The following is a 26,248-nucleotide window of genomic DNA, read 5'->3' on the forward strand; positions in this document are numbered from 1 at the left end:
CAAGATGAATATAAATGTCTGACATTTATATTCATATAGGATAGATAAATTATAAAACGGGGAAAAATCTCCTCTGTCCTATGAATACAGGGCTGAGGTCATATAACACGACGACGCCCCCAAGCGGAGGAGAGCAGCGTTACAGCAATAACTGCTAAATATAGTTAAGTTTCGGTTTCCAAACCTCAGAAATGATACTGAACTTTCCTATTCCAGTGAACCCAGCCTCCACTCAGCAGTTGCTGTCTTGTTGTGTTCGGAGGTGGAAGGAAATACAGGCTTAAGGAAACAGAAAAGAAGAGAGTCAAAATAATGGAGTCGGAAATATTGAAGATCATCTGCGCCAATCAAGGATCAGTTGACACTGATTATTTGATATTGAATCTCGGCTTAGGCGATGAAATTCATAATATAATTAGTAACCGAGATAGATTTGCTTTGTGTAGTCCTTTCGAGCAGCCGAAGGTGGTGGCGAGGACCAGACTGAAACTGTGCAGAGCCAGAGAGTGTCCGGGATCATGCAGGGCGCTGCACCTGTGTAAAAAGTTCCTCCTCACCGGATCCTGTCCGTTCACTCGGTCGAGGTAAATCTTATATACTGTCTATGAGGTAAATATGTTTGCTAAAGGTGTAAGGCCTAACGTGAGTCTAATGAATGTTGGGCTATTGGAGAGGCTTGTGACTACTTCAGAGTTATCTCAGTTGTTTATAAAGGAAGCTTTATTGTTGAAATAATAAAACAAAATAGTATCGTTTCCATGTGCAATTAAATAGCTATTTAATTGCACATATTATTTGGCCGTCACAGGTTTGTTTTGGCGTTTGATGTGGTTGCATTTGAGCAGAGGTAAAGGCCTGCCTTGACTCACGTGTTAGTTGGCTGACAACAGTAGGCTACACATACAGCATGAATATAAAATGTTAGGTACCAGCAGTAGCATAATTTCTGTTCCTGTCTTACATTACACCCAACAGATGGCTGACAACAGTGCGTCGTCAGCCATCTGACAAGTATTTTTTTTATTTCTTTTGGCTTGGCCTACAAGTTCACATTTTGTCAACGGCTAACGTTATGTCAAAAAACCCATGGACGCGTAGCTTTACATCTTAATTTAGCCCAATGAACTCTGATGTCCCTTAGACTTTTGAAGTAGCTTCAAAGTCAGAATAATAAATGCTATTTAAAGAATAGTCTTAAGTGCTGAACTTCGTGGAACTTTTTGGAGTTTTCCTGAAAACCTGTTTCTGTCTTTATGCTAAGCTAACCAGCTGCTAGTTTTAGCTACATATTTACCATACAAACATGAGAGTTCTATCACTCTTTCCATAAAAATTTGGCAAAAAGACAAATATGCATATTCCCAAAACGTCTAACTATTGTTAATCCTTGACCATTTGCCATATTATGTTATATATAATGCTAATTTCATATGACCTTTAAACCCTTGTGTTGTCCTTCGGTATGGAGCTAGATTTGTTTCTTTATTACATGCGAGAAAATAAATGATCTGAGAGGAAAAAAAAAAGTTTGAGAGCAAAAGTTATTACACTGATAGCAAAAAAGCATTTTATGAGAGAAAAAAAAATATTTGAGAGAAAAAGTTTTCATACCAACAGCCAAAAATAATAATATTTGAGACTAAAAAAAGTTTTGAGAGAAAGTATTTTCTCATAGAACATAAAAAAATATAAATTTGAAATTTTTTAAATTATTTCTGAGAAAAGAAAATCTCTCTCAAAATACTTTTTTAAACTCTCAAATATATATTTTTTGCTATCAGTGTGAAAACATTTTCTAAAAAAAAAAAAGTGTTTCTCTCAAAACGTTTTTCTTCTTGCTCTCAAAACCTAAGTCTTTGCTCTCGATGCAATTTCTTGCTCTCGTGTCAGGATTTTGCTCTCGCTGTGAAAATAATGTCATGGGCGGGGCCACGTTCCTATTGGCCAGTCGGGTGAGCACCGTCTTGTCTTGGGAGTCGAACTGAATCATTACACTGGCTGAGCAAGCTCAGCATCACTGAAGATTAAACATTAAATAGGCTAACCCTAAATGTAAGCTAGTTTGCCATTACTGATGCGTTTGTCAGATTGACATGGACAAAGAATAGCACTCATATTTATGAATGTGTATTATATTATTAGCATGCTAATTGCTAGAAAAGCTAATCACTAATTAGCCATCATGCTAGGTAAACTTGCAAACTCACCTGGTTTGTACCCATTTTTAAATCAAATGCCAAATGAATATGTTGATTTAGATAGTTTCACTCCTTATTTAGTGAGCTAGTTTCTACCTTTGCCCTTGCTAGCCTCAAAGCACCTGAAGAGTAACTGCTTGATCATCATATACAACCTCCTGTACAACTTTCAGCTAGTCTGCATGGAAGGTGGCAACCCTATAGCTAGCCAACGTTAGATAGTGATTGATATACCGTTTCAAAGTGTCCCACCTAGTTTTGTGTAAAATAGTCTTTGTATGGTTGTTGCACACTATGGTTGTTGAAAACATACCCCATGAAATGAGACGCCACTTGGGTACATCATCATATATACTTAGGTCTGTTTGCAATCAATATTTCTATACACTGCATGGTGTGTTTATCTGTTTCAGTTATCACTGTTTTGAATGTCATTGATGTTCAGAAACACTTTGTTAAAAAAAGTCTTTATTTCCCCAAAAAATAAACATAACATGCAAAAACATTATAGAAAAATGTAGAGAACCATTATCAACTATTAGAACAATAACTTAGATGTCAAACTAAAAAAGGCACTCAAATGTATAAAACTAAAAGACACACAAACAAACAAAACTACAGCTATTCTGAAATTCCAGACCATAGTGTGATGCCTGTTGGCCAGTAACCTTTCCCTCCAACCCCATTTCTTTCATTAGTGTCCTGTATCATAACCAACAACAATGTACAGGTACATGAACAGGAATGAATTACACATGATTACTGCTCGTTTTCAGCCAGAAAGTGGATCAGCTGCTGGGTTTCCTCCGGCGTCCCTGTGTGATACAGGACAGTATATGTAAAGCATGTGTCTCCAAAGCAAGTAGTGTTATGCACTGATATCAAACTAATTTCGCTGCTAATGGAGTTTAGTTAACAATGTAGACATGCATGCAGTCAAGGCAGAGAAATGCGGGACTGTTGTGCAAATCAGCAATGTAACGTTAGCATAGCAAGCTAGCGATTTTTAAAAACGTTTCAGTTACAAATATAGTTACAAATATCTATGTACATGATTGTGTAGAGCACAAAACAAGACTGTCGTAATTTTTAAATCAATTCTTTAAGCCGAAAATACTTACATTTATGGGTCTCTCTGGTCGACCTGGCAGCCATTGTTCCTTGTTGCGCAATGTATCTGGATACCCCTGGCTGGCATTGCTCAGCCAGTGTAATGATTCAGTTCGACTCCCAAGACAAGACGGTGCTCACCCGACTGGCCAATAGGAACGTGGCCCCGCCCATGACATTATTTTCACAGCGAGAGCAAAATCCTGACACGAGAGCAAGAAATTGCATCGAGAGCAAAGACTTAGGTTTTGAGAGCAAGAAGAAAAACGTTTTGAGAGAAACACTTTTTTTTTGAGAAAATGTTTTCACACTGATAGCAAAAAATATATATTTGAGAGTTTAAAAAAGTATTTTGAGAGAGATTTTCTTTTCTCAGAAATAATTTAAAAAATTTCAAATTTATATTTTTTTATGTTCTATGAGAAAATACTTTCTCTCAAAACTTTTTTTAGTCTCAAATATTATTATTTTTTGCTGTTGGTATGAAAACTTTTTCTCTCAAATATTTTTTTTTCTCTCATAAAATGCTTTTTTGCTATCAGTGTGATAACTTTTGCTCTCAAACTTTTTTTTTCCTCTCAGATCATTTATTTTCTCGCATGTAATAAAGAAACAAATCTAGCTCCATAGTCTATCATGTTTTACTTTTAAAACAGCAATACTATTTGCAGATGTCAGACTTTTCAACCAACATAGGAACACATAAAAAACATTTATATGAATTCAGTAATATAGTATTTAGCCAATTTACAAAACATAATGGAGGAATGTATTATTTTACAGAGCAACTGTATATTTAAAATTATACTCATAACTGAACTGTGTGTATTATGTTCATGGATGACAGGACAGGATGCAAATACTCCCATGAGCTGAACTGTGATCACAATGCGGGTTTACTGCGAGCGCATAAGCTGGAGAGTCTGAGCCGGGCCGAGCTGTGCACACTGCTGCTGCAGAGCGACAACTGGCTTCTGCCTGAGGTAAGTTTCACTACACACACAAGATTCATCCAGAGTGGTTTTTCAAATCAGATTGTTGTAGATCAGTAAATCTGAGCTAAAAACTGGTTTACGCATAAAAAAACCTATCCAAACAGGAAATAGTTTGGATATGTATTAAATCCTAGTCGTCGGATGCTAAAAATATGATTGCAAGAAACCCTTGAGTCCTTTAGAGTAACAGAAGTTTTGTTGACTTCATCAACACTTGGGTTTACAGTAGCTGGATAACATCTGTATTTATCATCTTAAAGGAGTTGGTCAGTGAAAAATGAAATGTCAATATCACAAAAGCAATTTCCTGTTTGTTGTTTTCCTTGCTTTTTGCTTTTCTCCCTATACCAGATATGTCATAATTACAACAATGGTGGTGGGGAGTTCGGTCTGTGTCAGGAGGGTTTTGCCTGTAAGAGACTGCATATCTGTGAGGGGTTCCTGAACCGCGACTGCAGCTGCTCCAAGGCTCATGATTTTAATGCTCCGCAGCCATACAAGAGCCTCCAGGAGAAAGGTGTGCCTGAAGACCTCACTCATTCCTTGAAGTCGGTTTATGCAAACATATTGGCTTTGAAGTACGCTGACAGAAATCGACCAAATCTTCGCAACAACACTGACGCGAACAGCGACGATGGTCGGAAAAAAAAACTAAATCCGAATAAAACTTCATCAGCTATCAGAGAGAATGGCAGGAACACAGGCAGACCATCAACCAGTTCCACTAATGACAACCCCGGTGCGGTCATCGGCGATTCAAACACCGATGATGGGCCGAACAGGAGGCAAAGGCAAAGGCCTGCTAGAGGTAAACTACGCCAGCTGCAAAAGCTTTTCTGAAAGAACTCTAAATTGTAAACAAACAAAAAAAAGCACACCACCACTTCACCGTACCCTTTTTGTTTGTTTCCTTCAGATAAAACTGAGATATGCATGTTCTTCATCAAAGGACACTGTATACATGAGGGTAAGTAATCAATGATACATCATAGATCATAATGCAAAACAGTAATAATTACACTTATTTTGTACTATAGAGTTTAGAGCATATCACGTCATCATCATCAATCTAGTTTCTATGACGATGTCTTCTCAGAGCGATGTTTTAAAGCTCACGACAAGATGCCGTACAGATGGGAGGTCAGAGAGGACGATCAATGGACCGCCTTGACTGATAATGAAAATGAGGCGATTGAGAAGGACTACTGTGACCCTAAAAACACATACAGGTACTCTCTACTGACATTCAATAGCCGCTTTCCGACTCAAGGGATTTTTGCAGTTCCTAGAACATAACATTCCTAGAACCCTTCTTTTCTTGTGTTCTGACTGGACCAATTTGGGGATTTTTAAGTTCCTCTGGCCGCAGTTCCTGTAACTCTTTGAGCTCCTACTTCAGGGCAGGGTCTTTTCGGTGTTCCCTTTTTTCGCGTAGGAACCTAGGTCAACAAGGGTCGGGTTTCCGGTACAGACAGACCAACAATGGGACAATTTCAACAGTTTTCGCCATCTTATTCATCACTAAATTCACTTCTGACAACGTTTTAGGTGAGAAATGAACTGTTTAGATTTCGAATATAGGCAGTCTTGTGAAAATCGATGCCGAAATGACAATTTGCTTCAAAGTTTTCGGAGTTGAGAGGCTCCATGAAGTGACGCGACAGCCAGCTAGTGCCTGCCCGGCCACTCTAGCTCGGCGCCGGCCAGTCATGCGCACACACACACACAAAACAACACACACACACACACACACAAACACACACACAAAAACAAAAACACACACACACACACACACACACACCAGCAGGCAGAGGTGAGAGAGATACCCGTTTCTCTTCAGGAGACTTGTTTAAATTATGACAAATATGCTATATACATTAGATTTAGTATTTAGTTCATACCTTTTTTGGTGTATTTGTTTTCAGATTTTGACGCTATAAAGACCGTTGCCATTCTTGCATCACTCCCTTACCCCTCCTATAGTCCCTATTATATTCCGGATTGGGCCGAAAATGTCTGTCCGAGCCCGGTGTTACACCGTAAGCTGTGACCCATCAGGAAGTGTGACCGCAGAGGGCGCTGTTGCACATCGTCTGCTCGTGTGTGCTAGACAATGGAGGGCGGCGAGCAGACGCGAAACGGAGTAAACATTAATACATTACGTCCACGGATGCGAGCTGTATGATTATTCGCGATTTGTTATTGCTTCCTAAGGAGAAAAAGTAAACCGCTGTTTATCTGAAAGTAAATAAAATATATTAAGGTACATTTTCTCTGAAATTTAACATTTATTTCTTTGTGACTGCATGCACATGCATGCACAATTACATTTGTAATAAGCACATTGGCTAAGTTGTCATAATGTGTGACCCCACTGTAACTGCTTAATAAAGGAGTTAAACTTCAAAATATTGTTTGGGGTAGTTATGTCATGTCTTCACATTACTCTGGACACATATTTTCTTATTTGGAGTCATCACAGAGCCAGTATCTCAGAGGTCACCATATATGACAAGTAGCAGCCGTCAGAATGTGTGACCCCACTGTAACTGCTGAATTAATGAGTCAAACTTCAAAATATTGTTTGGGGTTGTTATATCATGTCTTCACATTACTCTGGACACATATTTTCTTATTTGGAGTCATCAATTCAGCAGTTACAGTGGGGTCACACATTCTGACGGCTGCTACTTGTCATATATGGTGACCTCTGAGATACTGGCTCTGTGATGACTCCAAATAAGAAAACATGGGTCCAGATTAGTGTGAAGACATGATATAACAACACCAGAAAATATTATGAAGTTTGACTCCTTAATTAAGCAGTTACAGTGAGGTCACACATTCTGACGGCTGCTACTTGTCATATATGGTGACCTCTGAGATACTGGCTCTGTGATGACTCCAAATAAGAAAATATGGGTCCAGATTAGTGTGAAGACATGACATAACAACCCCAAACAATATTTTGAAGTTTGACTCATTAATTCAGCAGTTACAGTGGGGTCACACATTCTGACAGCTGCTACTTGTCATATATGGTGACCTCTGAGATACTGGCTCTGTGATGACTCCAAATAAGAAAACATGGGTCCAGATTAGTGTGAAGACATGACATAACTACCCCAAACTATATTTTTAAGTTTAACTCCTTTATTAAGCAGTTACAGTGGGGTCACACATTATGACAACTTAGCCAATGTGCTTATTACAAATGTAATTGTGCATGCAGTCACAAAGAAATAAATGTTAAATTTCAGAGAAAATGTACCTGAATATATTTTATTTACTTTCAGATAAACAGCGGTTTACTTTTTCTCCTTAGGAAGCAATAACAAATCGCGAATAATCATACAGCTCGCATCCGTGGACGTAATGTATTAATGTTTACTCCGTTTGCGTACGCGCTCTTCTTCGCCCTCCATTGTCTAGCACACACGAGCAGACGATGTGCAACAGCGCCCTCTGCGGTCACACTTCCTGATGGGTCACAGCTTACGGTGCAACACCGGCCCGCGTCCGACAGAGCCGTGACCGAACCTGACCCGAGCCCGACAGGCATTAAGAAATTTGTGTCCGAGCCCGACAGTTAAAATCAAAAAAAAATTCTCATAGCTACTAATGACACATGCAGGTTCTACGTTTGTTTGTGTGGAAAGCCCGCTTTTATTAAGCTACTGTAGGAAGGCATTCGTAAATCGGTCAACAAGCGCACGTTAATAAGCTGTTAATATGTTCAATGTGTTAACCTTTGATCGTGGTCAGAAAACCAGGTGAGACTCCTTACCTCCAGGGCCGACGTTATAAAAAGAATAACGTGGGGGTTAAAATCCTGTTTCTGGTGAGCACCGGCCCGTCGGGACATATATGATATTGGGGGGTGTCTTTTGGTAAATTGAGTGGATGCTCTAACTGTTTCACTTCCTGCCCGCCTGTCCCACCCATTGACATATATATGGTCCCAACGGCCCGCGGCTTAAAATAGAGCTGACGCATATCTTTAGCGGAGCGGAGAGCTGCTTCACACGCACTTTGCGCATGCGTCGCGGGTGGTGGAATATCAAGCATTGACTTGAACGGCCGCGATTGCTCGCGACAGTTGCAGTGCCTCCGCTGTAAAATAGGGGTCATGTCTGTACGGTAAATATGCTACAGCCAACAGAGGCTTAGCAGAAGAGGAACTTCCAGTATTGATCTAATGTTTTTAGCAAACTAATGTATTGGTAAAATGTAGTACATTATTTACTGTCAACATGAATTGTATGAATTAATAGTTATTTATTCTACTGTCTTTAGTGACAGCACCCCACCTGTGCATTTTGACACAATGACCCGTGGATTGAACAAAGTCCGACGACTCTCTACCACAAACTCTTTGCTTGAGCCAACCTTCATCCACACCACGGAGTGGGTTTGGTACTGGGAGGATGAGTTCGGAAAGTGGAACATGTACGCTTCAACTGTGAGTAACTGGAGTTCTGCCTTTCCTGTGTCCTGTGAAAGCTGCTCTCATCAATATTTTTTAACAATGGATTATTTATGTAACGCGATATGGTATATATTCTGAAATTGAGATGTCCCAGTCTCCCCAATCTGCAACATTATGTTGCAGCGAATCAAGGTAGATACTGTATTATCTGACCTTTATACGGCTGATCAAAGTCCGAAGTCATACAGTACTCTCCAGTAACACTACGTCATTAAAAACCTTATTAACATTGAAACAGTTCCTCATAGATAACAGTGCGAGTTGGCAAACAGTAGAGCAGCATGAAAAAGTAGCAGCAGTAGGCAATAGTTTTATTGAAGATATGCAAACTGACAACTTGCCTCGGCAGGCCAAGCTATAGGAGCTGATTTGGGCTAAAATTGGCCACTTTACCTTTATTCCAGTGATTTTACAGGCGTACCACAACCCTAAATGCTACTGCAGTGACAACTGTTCACTGCAGCAAACTTACTCCATTACATTTTGCACAAGATGAGAAAGAAGTGAAGCTGTCCTAACTTTGATCTGAAATGGAATTTATATAAACGTCTATTATCTGAAACTACTTAACCTTTTGTCTTGGAGTCTGCTTTTTAAAGGGACAGACATTTAAAAACTCATCACACCAGTACTTTCCACTTTATCCTTCCCACTCATGGTCTACTGAACTGATGATTACATGTGTTTACATAACCCTGCAACTCTTTTACTTAAGCTGCTACCCATGCACATCATTTATGTATGAATTGTGTCTTTTATGGCTCTACATCCACACACACAGAAAATGAAAAGAGGCAGAGATGCTGCCACACAGCCTGTGCAAACAGCTCAGGCTGTGTGGCAGCATCCCTAAGGAGAGAGATGAGCAACAGTGAGATTGTAGCCGGATTGCATACATTTGAATTTCCATCCCGGATGGGCGGACAAAGATTCTCTTTTTACATACCACACTAACTGGCTCCTGATTGGTCATGTTTTGAGGTAAAAACAGACGTATCTGTCTTGTGTCGCAGGCTGGTGGATGCAAAGTAGCAGACGTAGACAGTCCTACACTGGAGCAGAAGTTTCTGGACAATGACAAAGATGTGGTGGAGTTCACCGCTGGTTCACAGTCATACTCGCTCAGTTTCCAGGGTAAACAGATTTTAGGCAATGGATCTCTGTGTTCACTGTTTTGTGCATTTTAAAATATTCAAGCAGTTATAATCTTCTCTTTTCCTCAGACATGATACAGACAAACAAGCAGTATGGCACCAAGAGGCTCGTGAAAAGACGGCCGCTGTTTGTCTCCGCAGCTGATGTCAAAACAAAGAAAGCGAGGTACGAAATCCCAAATATACTGTTGGTCCCGCTCAGTGGCGTAGGCAGAAATTGTATTTTGGGCGGGCCAGTACAAAAGTGAGTGGGCCATTTTCAAAACGACGTAGAAGTAGCAAAAAGGACAATCTGAAAAAAACGGCAACAATTTTACCTTCCAACATACTGCATTACAACGGCAATAGTACTGTCTTCTACAACATGCTCAACCAACAAAACTCAGTCTAAAAAGTTTGTACACAACAATAGAAAAAAACCTGTAGATTTTAACCTATTCAGGCTAAAATATATTTCCCCCGTTAGAGCCAGCAGCATTGGCTCTGCACAGCACTGTTATAAAATTAACCATTTTATTGCACAAAGTGGCAACTAATCATGAACCCAAACCGCAGAGAAGGCATCTAAATTACACACTGCATGACATAGAAAAGCCTACATCAGACAAAACTCGCACATGTAAAAATATCCTATCCATATGCTTCAGGTCAGATCATGAGCAGCTACCAGCAGTAAAAGAAAATCAAAGAATGAAAACTTCCAGCCTAGCATTGTTTAAATTATGAAAGATATAATGAAAAGTGGCCAGCAAAGCGCCAAATCTTAGACAGTGTATAGAGTCCACGGCAGTGACAGGATCAAAGAAAACAAAAAACTACGTCACTCAAAGAGAAGTTGTCTTCTTATTTAATGTGGGCAAAACACAAAAGCGTTTCAGCTAGAAGCCATCATCAGTGTTCATCATTTCTTACTAAATAGGAAGGTTACTAGGTTACTTAAATAATAACACAAAAAGCATGAAACACGTTTTACTTAATGTTACCTTTGTGAGGGCCAGCACTCAAACACACTCCTCTCTGGGCTGTCACCTCCGCTGGGGAAATGTCTGCACATGCTGCAGAAAAGCTCATCCTTATTTACACTGTATTCCATCCAAGAAAACCATATTGTGGTCCATACCGCTTTAAAGAGAAGCCATTGTTGTCGCGGTAAATTTTAACAGTACATTGCTTAACACATCCATAATCCTAATCCTACTTTGCTTTCTGACCACAGAAGGCCTCCTGGTCAACTAAATTTGACTGATGTACCCGACCACTGGGACAAGACACAGATTCCTCAAACAGGATACAAGGTATTGTGAAAACAGCACATCTGGACTGCAGGCAGGCCAGTCTAGTACCCGCACTCTTTTACTACGAAGCCACGCTGTTGTAACACGTGCAGAATGTGGCTTGGCATTGTCTTTAGAGCTTAGATCGGGCCCAAGAAATCCAGTCCGACCCAACCCGAGCACGTGCACGTTGTGTCCGAGCCCGTCCCGACACCTTAACTGGAATTATGAGCCAGAGCCCAATTTTTTAATGGGGGCCGTTATAACTGACATTCTCAACTACAATTCTGAGTTGTTTGAACTGCAGAAATCTGTTTAGAATTATCTTAATGAATAATGCAACAAGGACGAAGCCTGTAAACTGCGTTGTTGGTTTATGCAGAATGAATGGATTGCAAATGGATCGGAATGAAGGAAAAAAACAACAACGCATTTCTCTGTGAGGGCTTGCCTCGCCCTCAGGGGTATGCTTGGAGAAGTAACAAAACAGGACATTAAAGGCTGACTATCATCTTTTCTGCCATGGCTAGCCTGCTTCATGTGTCTGTTCGTTGTCGAAGTCCCCGTTTATTTTCTGTCATAGGCGAGCAGCGTGCCGCACTTAATGCACTCGACAAAGCCAACACATACGTTGTCACTGCCCACGACTTGTTTAAAATGGTTCCATACCTCCGACTTTCCTCCAAACTTGCTCAAAGTTAATTCTCCTGTTTTTCTTTTTTTCTTTACATCTTCAAGCTCCATGTTGCAAGCTCCAAGCTACACCATACAGCCCAGCAGGCCCGGTGTGATGCGTGCGAGAGGAGGAGACTCCGTGCATGACACTTGTTGCATTTTGTAACTGTAGCCTAACTTGTGTAACTTTTTATACACATTTGTTACTTTGGCCTAACAAAAAATATATACAGTACAGGCCAAAGGTTTGGACACACCTTCTCATTCAATGCGTTTCCTTTATTTTCATGACTATTTACATTGTAGATTCTCACTGAAGGCATCAAAACTATGAATGAACACGTGGAATTATGTACTTAAAGTGATGTTGCGTAGTTCACCTCGGGTCCTTTGCAACATGACCTCGAAGCCAACACTCCCAGAAGCTTTACCCTGGGTCTAACATTGAGAGTTAGCGTAAAGCGGTCGCGCTGAATAGCTTAGGCGCGGGGGGAATGGACGTATCGCCACTGTAAATGACTTATTCACTAATGAAATGAGCCGAAAGGTCTACACTAGTACAAATGCACTCATAAAACGATGGATTGGAAAGTTTGTAAGTACACCAGAAGTTTAAGAACACTTGCCTGCTCTCTTCTGCTCTCTGTTGCTGCTGCTGCTGCTAACTGCAGTTAGACTCACAGCAGCAACAACAACAACAGCAGAGAGCAGAAGCCAGCAGGCAAGTGTTATTTACATAAACTTCTGGTGTACTTACAAACTTTCCAATCCATAGTTTTATGAGTGCATAACCTATATATACTAGTGTAGACCTTTGATATCATTTCGGGCATTATTAGTGGGGTCATTTAAGAGATACAAACGTGGGTCCATTAGCCCCGCGCTAAGCTATTCAGCGGCTAACGCTACTCTACGCTAACTCGCCCAATGTTAGACCCAGGTGAAAAAAGCTTCTGGGGGGGTGTTTGGCTCGAGGTCATGGTGCAAAGGACCCTAGGGTAAATTACTCCGAACCATCACTTTAACAAAAAAGTGTGAAATAACTGAAAACATGTCTTATATTCTAGTTTCTTCAAAGTAGCCACCCTTTGCTCTGATTACTGCTTTGCACACTCTTGGCATTATCTTGATGAGCTTCAAGAGGTAGTCACCTGAAATGGTTTTCCAACAGTCTTGAAGGAGTTCCCAGAGATGCTTAGCACTTGTTGGCCCTTTTGCCTTCACTCTGCGGTCCAGCTCACCCCAAACCATCTCGATTGGGTTCAGGTCCGGTGACTGTGGAGGCCAGGTCATCTGGTGCAGCACTCCATCACTCTCCTTCTTGGTCAAATAGCCTCACACAGCCTGGAGGTGTGTTTGGGGTCATTGTCCTGTTGAAAAATAAATGATGGTCCAACTAAACGCAAACCGGATGGGATGGCATGTCGCTGCAGGATGCTGTGGTAGCCATGCTGGTTGCAGTATGCCTTCAATTTTAAATAAATCCCCAACAGTGTCACCAGCAAAGCACCCCCACACCATCACACCTCCTCCTCCATGCTTCACGGTGGGAACCAGGCATGTAGAATCCATCCATTCACCTTTTCTGCGTCGCACAAAGACACAGCAGCAGAGGTGACTCTTGGTATTCCTTTCCTGGGGCGGTCATCATGTGAGCCAGTTTCGTTGTAGTGCTTGATGTTTTTTGCGACTGCATTGGGGACACATTCAAAGTTTTCGCAATTTTCTGGACTGACTGACCTTCATTTGTTAAAGTAATGATGGCCACTTGTTTCTCTTTACTTAGCTGATTGGTTCTTGCCATAATATGAATTCTAACGGTTGTCCAATAGGGCTGTCGGCTGTGTATCAACCTGACTTCTGCACAACACAACTGATGGTCCCAACCCCATTAATAAGGGAAAAACTTCCACTAATTAACCCTGACAAGGCATACCTGTGAAGTGAAAACCATTTCAGGTGACTACCTCATGAAGCTCATTGAGAGAACACCAAGGGATTGCAGAGAAATCAAAAAAGCAAAGGGTGGCTACTTTGAGGAATCTAAAATATAAAACATGTTTTCAGTTATTTCACACTTTTTTTGTTAAGTACATAATTCCATATGTGTTCATTCATAGTTCTGATGCCTTCAGTGAGAATCTACAATGTAAATAGTCATGAAAATAAAGAACGCATTGAATGAGAAGGTGTGTCCAAACTTTTGGCCTGTACTGTATGTTTGTGTGTGTGTGTGTGTATGTATGCATGCATGCATGCATACATACATACATACATACATACATACATACATACATACAGTGCCTTGCGAAAGTATTCGGCCCCCTTGAACTTTTCGACCTTTTGCCACATTTCAGGCCTCAAACATAAAGATATAAAACTGTAACTTTTTGTGAAGAATCAACAACAAGTGGGACACAATCATGAAGTGGAACGAAATTTATTGGATATTTCAAACCTTTTAAACAAATAAAAAACTGAAATATTGGGCGTGCAAAATTATTCAGCCCCCTTAAGTTAATACTTTGTAGCGCCACCTTTTGCTGCGATTACAGCTGTAAGTCGCTTGGGGTATGTCTCTATCAGTTTTGCACATCGAGAGACTGACATTTTTGCCCATTCCTCCTTGCAAAACAGCTCGAGCTCAGTGAGGTTGGATGGAGAGCGTTTGTGAACAGCAGTTTTCAGTTCTTTTCACAGATTCTCGATTGGATTCAGGTCTGGACTTTGACTTGGCCATTCTAACACCTGGATATGTTTATTTGTGAACCATTCCATTGTAGATTTTGCTTTATGTTTTGGATCATTGTCTTGTTGGAAGACAAATCTCCATCCCAGTCTCAGGTCTTTTGCAGACTCCATCAGGTTTTCTTCCAGAATGGTCCTGTATTTGGCTCCATCCATCTTCCCATCAATTTTAACCATCTTCCCTGTCCCTGCTGAAGAAAAGCTGGCCCAAACCATGATGCTGCCACCACCATGTTTGACAGTGGGGATGGTGTGTTTAGGGTGATGAGCTGTGTTGCTTTTACGCCAAACATAACTTTTGCGCATTGTTGCCAAAAGTTCAATTTTGGTTTCATCTGACCACAGCACCTTCTTCCACATGTTTGGTGTGTCTCCCAGGTGGCTTTTGGCAAACTTTAAACGACACTTTTTATGGATATCTTTAAGAAATGGCTTTCTTCTTGCCACTCTTCCATAAAGGCCAGATTTGTGCAGTATACGACTGATTGTTGTCCTATGGACAGAGTCTCCCACCTCAGCTGTAGGTCTCTGCAGTTCATCCAGAGTGATCATGGGCCTCTTGGCTGCATCTCTGATCAGTCTTCTCATTGTATGAGCTGAAAGTTTAGAGGGACGGCCGGGTCTTCGTAGATTTGTAGTGGTCTGATACTCCTTCCATTTCAATATTATCGCTTGCACAGTGCTCCTTGGGATGTTTAAAGCTTGGAAAATCTTTTTGTATCCAAATCCGGCTTTAAACTTCTCCACAACAGTATCTCGGACCTGCCTGGTGTGTTCCTTGTTCTTCATGATGCTCTCTGCGCTTTACACGGACCTCTGAGACTATCACAGAGCAGATGCATTTATACGGAGACTTGATTACACACAGCTGGATTCTATTTATCATCATTAGTCATTTAGGTCAACATTGGATCATTCAGAGATCCTCACTGAACTTCTGGAGAGAGTTTGCTGCACTGAAAGTAAAGGGGCTGAATAATTTTGCACGCCCACTTTTTCAGTTTTTTATTTGTTAAAAAAGTTTGAAATAGCCAATGAATTTCGTTCCACTTCATGATTGTGTCCCACTTGTTGTTGATTCTTCACAAAAAATTACAGTTTTATATCTTTATGTTTGAGGCCTGAAATGTGGCAAAAGGTCGAAACGTTCAAGGGGGCCGAATACTTTCGCAAGGCACTGTACATACAGTGGGGAGAACAAGTATTTGATACACTGCCGATTTTGCAGGTTTTCCTACTTACAAAGCATGTAGAGGTCTGTAATTTTTATCATAGGTACACTTCAACTGTGAGAGATGGAATCTAAAACAAAAATCCAGAAAATCCCATTGTATGATTTTTAAGTAATTAATTTGCATTTTATTGCCATGACATAAGTATTTGATCACCTACCAACCAGTAAGAATTCTGGCTCTCACAGACCTGTTAGCTTTTCTTTAAGAAGCCCTCCTGTTCTCCACTCATTAACTGTATTAACTGCACCTGTTTGAACTGGTTACCTGTATAAAAGACACCTGTCCACACACTCAATCAAACAGACTCCAACCTCTCCAGGAGAGCTGTGTAAGGACATCAGGGATACAATTAGGCTACGTTCACACCGCAAGTCTTAATGCCTGATTCAGATTTTTTGCTCAGATCCGATTTTTTGTTTGGCTGTTCACATTACCTTTTAAAATGTGGCCTATATCAGATTCCAGTGTGAACTGTTTGTGGGGTTTTGAACTGACCCCGCGGGCGCGCAAAGAACACTAACAATGACATCAGACGCAGCACGCTGTTGCACTAAAGTTAGGAGGTTATGGAGGAAATCAGCATTTTCGCTTTTATTTATTTATTTTTATTTTATTTTTATTAAAATGTTTGTGTAATGGCAGCCATAACATTAATGCGCAGATGCTGAGGAGGAGAAGACTGAAGAGAAAGAGAGACAACTTTGCGGGGTTATGGCTGCAAATTCACTACAGAGGTCTGTGTGACCGGACGGCCAATTTGCACGTCAGGACCGCTACGGGCCTCCACCACTCTAGCTTCGCCCTCGCACACGCTCCACCTCCCGGCGGTGCGGCGATCTTGGGGTGGGCGCCCGACCCGAGGGACCGGGATCCCACCTCAGGCGCGCGCCCCCGGCTTTCACTTTCATTGCACCACGGGCGACCCCGACTTGCGAGCCGCGTTAAACTCCTTGGTCCGTGTTTACAGACGGTTAGGGGGTTGCCGACATCACCTTTTGCGGAGTCGATCCCCGCCTGGCGATGCGACGCCGTGGTTGGGGAACACTGAGGACAGTCCTCCCCGGTTAACAGCCGCCACTGGAAGCAGGGGGCCCGCCTCCCCGCGGGGAGAGTGGCCGCAGCGAGGGTTTTTGAGTTAAAAGTCACATCAAATCCGCCTTGGCTGTTCACACTGCGGTCGCATTGAAAAAAATCAGATCTGGGTCGGATTCAGGACGACATGTGGAAGTGGCCTGAATCTGATCTGAAAAAATCTGATCTGGGCTAGATTTGAGTGTTCACACTACTTCTGAAGAAGCCTGACCTGGTCACTTGACCCCAAAAAAATCGGATTTGGGCCACTTTGGCCTGCAGTCTGAACATAGCCTTATAGACCTGCACAAGGCTGGGATGGGCTACAGAACAATAGGCAAGCAGCTTGGTAAGAAGGCGCAATCATTAGAAAATGGAAGAAGTTCAAGATGACAGTCAATCTCCCTCAGTCTGGGGCTCCATGCAAGATCTCACCTCGTAGGGCATCAGTGATCATGAGGAAGGTGAGGGATCAGCCCAGAACTACACGGCAGGACCTGGTCAATGACCTGAAGAGAGCTGGGACCACAGTCTCAAAGAAAACCATTAGTAACACATTATGCCATCATGGATTAAAATCCTTCAGCGCACGCAAGGTCCCCCTGCTCAAGCCAGCGCATTCCCAGGCCCGTCTGGTGGAAACCTCATTCTTTGGGGATGCTTTTCTGCTTTTCTGCAAAGGGGACAGGACGACTGCACCGTATTGAGGGGAGGATGGATGGGGCCGTGTATCGCGAGATCTTGGCCAACAACCTCCTTCCCTCAGTAAGAGCATTGAAGATGGGTCGTGGCTGGGTCTTCCAGCATGACAACGACCCGAAACACACAGCCAGGGCAACTAAGGAGTGGCTCCGTAAGAAGCATCTCAAGGTCCTGGAGTGGCCTAGCCAGTCTCCAGACCTGAACCCAATAGGAAATCTTTGGAGGGAGCTGAAAGTCCGTATTGCCCAGCGACAGCCCCGAAACCTGAAGGATCTGGAGAAGGTCTGTATGGAGGAGTGGGCCAAAATCCCTGCTGCAGTGTGTGCGAACCTGGTCAAGAACTACAGGAAACGTATGATCTCTGTAATTGCAAACAAAGGTTTCTGTACCAAATATTAAGTTCTGCTTTTCTGATGTATCAAATGCTTATGTCATGCAATAAAATGCAAATGAATTACTTAAAAATCATACAATGTTTCGCATTAGCTATAGAACCTCTGTCGATTAAGTTGAGAACATCGCACGTCATACACGGGCTCCACAGGATGGGAGTCGAACATAGAATTTCCCTATATGCAGACGATTTATTGCTCTATATATCTGACCCAGTGTCCTGTGTTCCTAATATTGTGGAATTGTTACATATTTTTGGGCTTTTCTCCGGTTACAAATTGAACCTGTCTAAAAGTGAATGTTTTCCACTCAATAATTTGGCTCTTCAGATTTCAGATAATGAACTCCCCTTCCGTATTTCCAAATCTGGCTTTAAATACTTAGGTGTACAGATCACCCGTAACTTCTCTGATCTTTACAAAAAGAATTTCAAACCTCTCATGAGAAAATTAGAATCGGACCTTCAGAGATGGTCAGCCTTATACCTCTCTCTCACAGGTAGAGTTAATTGTATAAAAATGAATGTTTTACCTAGGTTTTTGTATTTGTTTCAGTGTCTCCCAATATTTTTGCCCAAATCCTGTTTTCAGTCTTTAAATAAATTGATCTTTTCCTTTCTGTGGGATGGTAAAAATCCTAGAATCCGGAAAGAATTCCTAGAGAGACCCAAAAACCAGGGTGGTCTAGCACTTCCCAATCTAAGGAATTATTATTGGGCGTCAAACATACAAAAAGTTATTTATTGGTTTCAGTTTCCAGAAAGGGAATGGTGCCAAGTTGAAGGAAACTCCTGTTTATCAACATCTCTCTCCGCTTTAATTACAGCAAAACTACCTTTCTCACCAGCACAGTACACTCCAAACCTTGTCGTACGTTCTACTCTCAAAATATGGGCACAATTTAGGCGTCACTTCAAACTTCTCGACTTTTCTATGTGTAGCCCTATTACTAACAACCACCTCTTTCCTGCAGCCAGATTGGACCATACCTTTACACAGTGGCACAGAGTTGGTCTTCGTAGATGTAGTGACTTTTATATGGACGGTCTATTCGGCAGCTTTGATGATCTTGCTGAGAAATTTAAACTACGACGGTCAGATTTATTTAGATATTTCCAGGTCCGTCACTTTATTCAAACATGGTGCTCAACCTTCCCAGCCTTGCCAGTAAATTCGGGGTTGGACAATATCTTACAAACTCCTGTGCAGCATAAAGGGCAGATTTCAAATATATCCAACACAATCTCATCTTTTCAAAAAGTGTCATTAGATAAACTCAGAGCTGATTGGGCTGAAGAACTTGGGATGGAGATATCTGATGCAGCCTGGGACTGCGCTCAGAGTAGAGTTAATGGCACATCCTCCTGTGCCCGCCTTAACTTGATACAATTTAAAGTCTTTCACCGAATTTATTATACGAAATCAAAATTGTCCAAGATATACCCAGACATTGATGACAGATGTGACCGCTGTAATTCTACTTCAGCCGACATGGCTCATATGTTTTGGACTTGTCCAAAGTTAAAAGAATTTTGGTCAACGGTTTGCAAAATTTTAAATGAAGCATTTGGCACGAATGTAAGGCTGAATGCAGAAATGGCCATTTTTGGTGTATTTGTGAGTGAGGTCTCAATGACCACTAACAAGAGAAACGCATTTGCTTTTGCCTCCCTGTTGGCCCGTAGAAGGATAGTACTGAAGTGGAAATCTCCTGAACCACCATTTTCATCAGTCTGGCTCAACGACCTGATGCTATTCCTGAAATTAGAAAAAATCAAGTATTTCTCTAGAGGTTCGACTGACACGTTCCATAAGATATGGGATCCGTTGTTGTTGTACTTTGAGAGGCTTAACGCCCTCCCCCTAGATAATATAAGGCCCTAACAGCTCTACCCAATACACGCAGTTGCGTTGTCTGATGTGTTTTCCACACGAAATGGGAACTGCTTTCTCCGTCAACCTCATCACATATCCTTATTATTATTTCTTTTCTTTTTTTTTTTCTTTTTTTTTTTTCTATTTTTCTCGCTTTTGTTTTGTTAGTAATGGCAGTATGTGGGTGGGATGGGGTTCATTTTCAAAAAAAAAAGAAAAGAAATCAAGACACTGTAACCAAATGCATAGATCTGTATTGTTTTGCCTTTCTTGAATAAAAACATGGTTTAAAAAAAAAAAAATCATACAATGTGATTTTATGAATTTTTGTTTTAGATTCCGTCACTCACAGTTGAAGAGTACCTATGATAAAAAATTAGACTTCTACATGCTTTGTAAGTGGGAAAACCTGCAAAATCGGCAGTGTATCAAATACTTGTTCTCCCCAGTGTGTGTGTGTGTGTGTGTGTGTGTGTGTAAAAGATTTTTTGGACAGAATAAAAAATAAAAATGTATCCTGAGTGACAACAATTTCTTTTCTCTTTGTGTTTTCCAGCGAGTCCCCCTGCAGCGCTCCTCGGATGAATTTAAGGAGATTGAAACTCTTTTCTGTAAAACCATGAGAGGTTTTGACATTGTCCAAATTGAGAGGATTCAGAACAAAGCTCTTTGGGAAGTCTTTCAGTGGTACGTAGGTGATTTTCATGTGCTTTGTCTCGCAAACTTACGGTATTATCCATCCCAGTGGTTGTGTTTTTAAAATAATCTTCTTAGCTGGGTTATTATTGTATGTGCTCAGATAACCATCACTCTCTGGTTGTTAAAGCGAGAGTATGTAACTTTTATAAAGAAGAAATAAGACATCTTCCTCTTACAAAAGAAAAGTTGAATGTATAAGCAGTAAAATGCATCGTTGCTCAGTTGAGGGGTTTTGCTGTTACAGCAAGTAGCTTAAGGTGGCTGATGTTAGTTTCTGATTATTTTTTCCAAAATAAAGGCAGAAAAAGCAGATGAAGATCAACACCAAGACACCCTATGTGGCTGAAAAAAAGCTTTTTCATGGCACTGACTCTAAATACGTAGATGTCATCTGCAAAACCAACTTTGACTGGAGAATCTGTGGAACTCATGGAACTGTTTATGGCAAAGGTGAGTTGAAGAAACTTTCATTCTAAGCTGTTTACTGATTCATGTTAAACAGTTACAGTATGTTGTACACCTTTGTTTTTGTACTTATTCCTTATTTAATATTAATGTTTACTCTGTTTATGTATGTACCAACCACCAAGGCAAATTCCTTGTAAGTGTTACTTACTTGGTAATAAATCCTAGAGGATGGGACGGTATCTTATACCAATCCTACAATCTTAACATCACCCTCAATGCACACACAAATGTAAAGGGACAGTTCTCCCCAAATTTCCTTTTTACCCCAATCTGGTGTTTAAACTGTCCATCAGTATTGCTTTAGAGGAGCTATGACTCATAGCTCCTCCCAAGACAATGGATTACAATGGATGGCAATCTTCTATGTAGGGCTTAAAATGACAAAACAATTAAATTTTTTAAAACAGCAGCTGAAACAATTAGTTAATTGACAAGTTGATTGACACAAATTGATAGCAACTCTTTTGATTATGGATCAATTGTTTCAGTCAATTATCAAGCAAATATGCCAAACATTCACTAGTTTCAGATTCATGATTTTGTGGATTTTTGCTTTTCTTTGTTGTATGTGATAGTAAGTAATAATAGTAATAATATGTTTGTTTATTTTTTTGCTACATTCTGACATTTTATAGACCAAATAACAGATCTTACAATAATCCAGACATCTCTGTGTCCAAACCCAGGTAGTTACTTTGCCCGGGATGCAGAATACTCCCACAGCTACACCGGTGACTCTGATGTCAAGTCCTTGTTCATCTCACGGGTGCTGGTGGGAGATTACACCAGAGGGTCCTCCGACTACGTCCGACCTCCTTCTAAGGACGGCGGAGATATAAACCTCTATGACAGCTGCGTCGACGATGTTATATCCCCTTCCATCTTTGTCGTGTTTGAGAAGCACCAGATCTACCCCGAGTACCTGCTGCAGTACAAGTCCACGCAACCAAAGACGTCTGATTCCTGTGTCATTGCTTAGGGACAAAGCTGTAAGACCCAACAACAAGGCCTTTTGGTAATTAGGCAATGCTATCCATTGAAGTGTGAGGAGTAGAGTGGCTTTAATGCAGCAGTGTCACTTAGACTGCTTATTTAATTAGAAGACGGTATAACACTAAAATGATTAATCCCAGGGATAAAAACAATGCAGTATAAAAAAACTACAGTGAACAGGAAATATTAATGACAGATCTGCGAAGTTCACAATAGCCAAGTTTCCATCCAAATGTAACACAACTTTTCAATTTCCAGAAAATCTGTAGAAGAAAATGCAAATGAATGCGCCTTTCCATCCACTGCTGTTATGCAAATATTAGGAGATAAACAGTTGGTGGCACTAATCCTCTAGTCAGGTGCCATGAAAGCATTGCAGTAGAAGAGGGCGCAAGAAGATGACATACTGTAAGGCGTCAAACTTGAAGTTTAAAATGAATGAAAAAACCACGTCGGAAACGTGACGGAAATATAGCATTTCTGTTTGGTTCATGTTTTAGTAGTAATAGGGCTGTCAAAATGAACGCAATAAAACTAGTTTACCTACGGGTACCAATAAAGTAACCTAACCTATAATGGGTTAACGCAAATTCCTTTTAACGTTACTAATTTCACGCACGTGCGTTCTGTGATTTGGGCTGCTCGATAGTTTGGGAAACCAGGAAACAAAGCAGCTGTAACCAGAGTTTAAAGGCACCTTCAATTAATTAAGTAAAAGTAAGTAAATTAATCGAATTGGCAGTTTCATACATCAGTAGCTAAGTTTCCATCCACTTGTCAATCGAATTATCTGAAGTTCGGTAAAAAAAACTCATGCGAATAAAGCTGGTGAAAGTGTGTTTCCATCCAACGGCTTTAAAGCGAATAAAAACCTGTGTATAATGACGTCGCATGCTGTTTTGCGGTCAAATTGGTATATTGATTTGAGACATTTTAAGGTGTTTCCATTCATTTTCGCACTGAATTGCACAACATTCAAGCTAACATTTGCGAACAAAGTTTTTCTAGACAAAATGGATCGGGCCATCCACCGACAAATGATCAATATTGCACAAGTTGTAATAGTGCTTATGTGCCAGCTGATAGCAACATATCAAGCTATAATAAGAAAACGACGCTATCAACACATTGCTATGATGATGCAGATGCATGTAAATGCCTGATGACAACGGAGGCGGTCTGTGGTGTGGGAACGACAGCGCTCCAAACAGTTCTGGGAGATCGTGGTTCAGAGACACTTCACGGAAACCCTTTTGGTTGAAGCATTTTCGCCATTTCCTTCGTGAGTTCCTGATAAATTATGGCATTTCTTAGATTTTTGCTATCTAAAATAGCCGTTTTGCTCGTAAATTAAATTCAAAAAGTCTCGTCTCCTCGTTCGTCCACTTACATCTGTCTTTGTTGACACCCGCCATGTGTGCAAACAGAGTGGAAATACTGGGCGGAAATGAACTAAAACTTCTTCTTCGTTTTGTGGCGGGTTGCAACCATGAAATTACCTAAAACTTAATCACAATTCATTATTTATTCGGCAAATAACGTTTCCATCAGCGTTTATTGCATAAGCCGTATATCGATTAAGATAAAATCCGATGAGACCGAACGTATTTCCTTTGAGTCGATATTCATGAAATTCAATCTAATTTTACTGTTTCCATAAGGCATGTATTAATAGCAGGACAGTCACGTACTATCTGTTAAAGTCAGTTAAGAAGGTGAAGATCACGTTGTTTGTAGCCTACCGGTTACAAACCGGCTCGGTAGTGAACGACACGGTAATGTGCTGCAGATCCGGTGTTTTTAGCTGATCTAGACAGAGAATATTCGGTTAAAACAGCTTCAGTTAGCTGAAGTGAACGTAGTCCTGGTCTGTTTTGCTTGGACTAACTCGGTTTAATAAATAGATAGAAGATATAGATAGCTAGATAGCAAGTTTAACATCTTGACATTTTATAGACCAAATAAACAGATAATTGTTCACCTAGCATCTTTGCACATGAAGTACAATTATCTTACAATAATCCAGACATCTCTGTCTCCAAACCCAGGTAGTTATTTTGCCCGGGATGCAGAATACTCCCACAGCTACACCGGCGACTCTGATGTCAAGTCCTTGTTCATCTCACGGGTGCTGGTGGGAGATTACACCAGAGGGTCCTCCGACTATGTCCGACCTCCTTCTAAGGACGGCGGAGATATAAACTTCTATGACAGCTGCGTCGACGATGTTATATCCCCTTCCATCTTTGTCGTGTTTGAGAAGCACCAGATCTACCCCGAGTACCTGCTGCAGTACAAGTCCACGCAACCGCCCGTCAACTTATTTGGTACTGCGTTAGTACCGGCACCGAAACCAGTACTGGCACCCAGACAAGTACTGCCACCCAAACCAGTACTGCCACCCAAACCAGCTGCCAAACTCAGCATATCAGTTTATCAACTCAGGACATCACTTTATCAACCCAGCACATTGGTTCAATCCAGCACAGCCTCGTACCAACCCAGTACCTCTGTTTATAAATCCAGCACAGCCTCATACCCAGAGCCGGTCCACCCTATGCGCAAGGTGCATATGGCCCCACAAAATAGGGAGGTCCCAGCCTCTCCGCCCCATCGTAGGTGTCAAATGCTAGGTCAGTGGCCAAACGTGACACCTCAATGAGAGGATGAAGTGGATCGAATTATCCTTCAGGCAGGGGTTAAAGTGGGCCGGAACGATCCATAATGCACTGTGGTACCTTTCGATTACTAAATTAATCTAATTTTAAGTTTCATACATCAGTGTTTCCCATTCGTTTAAAATAACGCAATTTATCCATTCCAGAGTCTCCCCTATTCACTCTCAGCTGCGCACTGCCGTCTGTCTGTGGTGAGTTCACGTCTGTAGTAAAAGCAAGACATTTGTGTACTATCTGTTAAAGTCAGTTGAACAGGTGAAGATCACGTTGTTACAAACAGTAGTGATCGACACGGTAACGTGCTGCAGAGCCAGTGTTAAAAGACTAAAAATATGCCAGTTTGAATGAGCCTGATGGAGCTGATAAAATTAATAATCGTATTGTCTATAATCTAGACATTAAACATTTAATTTCCTGCATTCTGGTGAATTTGTATGCACCTATTTCTACCTTTTTCTGCATCAATGTATGCTGGAAATATATTTATGTAAAGGAAAACACAGGTGACAATTCTAAATATAAAACTAATAAAACATAATAGGCTCTCAGGCATTCTGTATTGTGTTCAACTATTTATTCTCCTGTTGATCAACTTTTCTCAGTTCACATGTGGGCATAATTTACTCTTCACTCCTCTTTTGCGTCTTGTTGAAGAAGTAACTTCTTTAAATGTGCATATGGCACTTATTTACCTCTCTCTCTCCTGGATTTTTAACAGCTCAGATGTGTTTCAGCAAGATTTCTATTCATGTTCAAAACGTTCTGCACATTCAAAATATAACTCATCCCATCTTCGTTCTCTGAGATGTGGACTCGTGATATGTGGAGAAAAATAAAGTTATAATATTACAAGAATAAAGTCAGAATATTTCAGGAAAAATAAATCCACCTGCCCTATAGTCTGCTGTGCATTACGTTATCGCTCGGCTGATTTGACAGTATCTCATTCAGAACTCCTGACACAGACACAGCCTTGTTTGGGTTTCTGGTCTCTGGATGAGACAAAGGGGAAGCGGCTGTACACTGCTCTACGTCAGAGGTGGAAAACCTAAACTACGGCAGAAATACATGGAGCCGACGAGCAGAGCGTCCATTATAATGACCTGAAGCTGCTCATCTCTAGTTTAACGAGAGAGAGAGTGGACACAACGCGATGGACGGGTCTCTTTCAGAGCTTTGTGTGTTTGAGCCTGAAGCACAGACCGTAAACGCCACGGCACTGGACAAAATGTAGCAATATTATTGCCCACCTAAACAATGTGTTGCCTACATTTAAAAAAAAAAAAAAAAGCATTCGGGGCTGAAGCCCCAGAAAAATGACCTGGCGAGGACAATGGTCTGGAAATGGTCTTAATGGCTCAAGGGTCAGGTAGGAGGGCCCCTAAGCAGAATTTAGCTTTGGGCCCCAGGGAGGTCAGGACCGGCACTGCTTAAACCAACCCAGCACATCCTCTTACCAATACCCAGCTAGCAGAATAGTAAACCAACCCAC

General features: G+C 41.1%; 1 pseudogene; it reads left to right on the plus strand.

The window, feature by feature from the left end:
• The first annotated feature begins 197 nt into the window (after positions 1-197).
• On the plus strand, positions 198-26,061 carry LOC120553103 (annotated as a pseudogene).
• Positions 26,062-26,248: the final 187 nt, after the last annotated feature.

Source organism: Perca fluviatilis, chromosome 23 (genome assembly GCF_010015445.1).
Source record: "Perca fluviatilis chromosome 23, GENO_Pfluv_1.0, whole genome shotgun sequence".
NCBI lineage: Eukaryota > Metazoa > Chordata > Actinopteri > Perciformes > Percidae > Perca > Perca fluviatilis.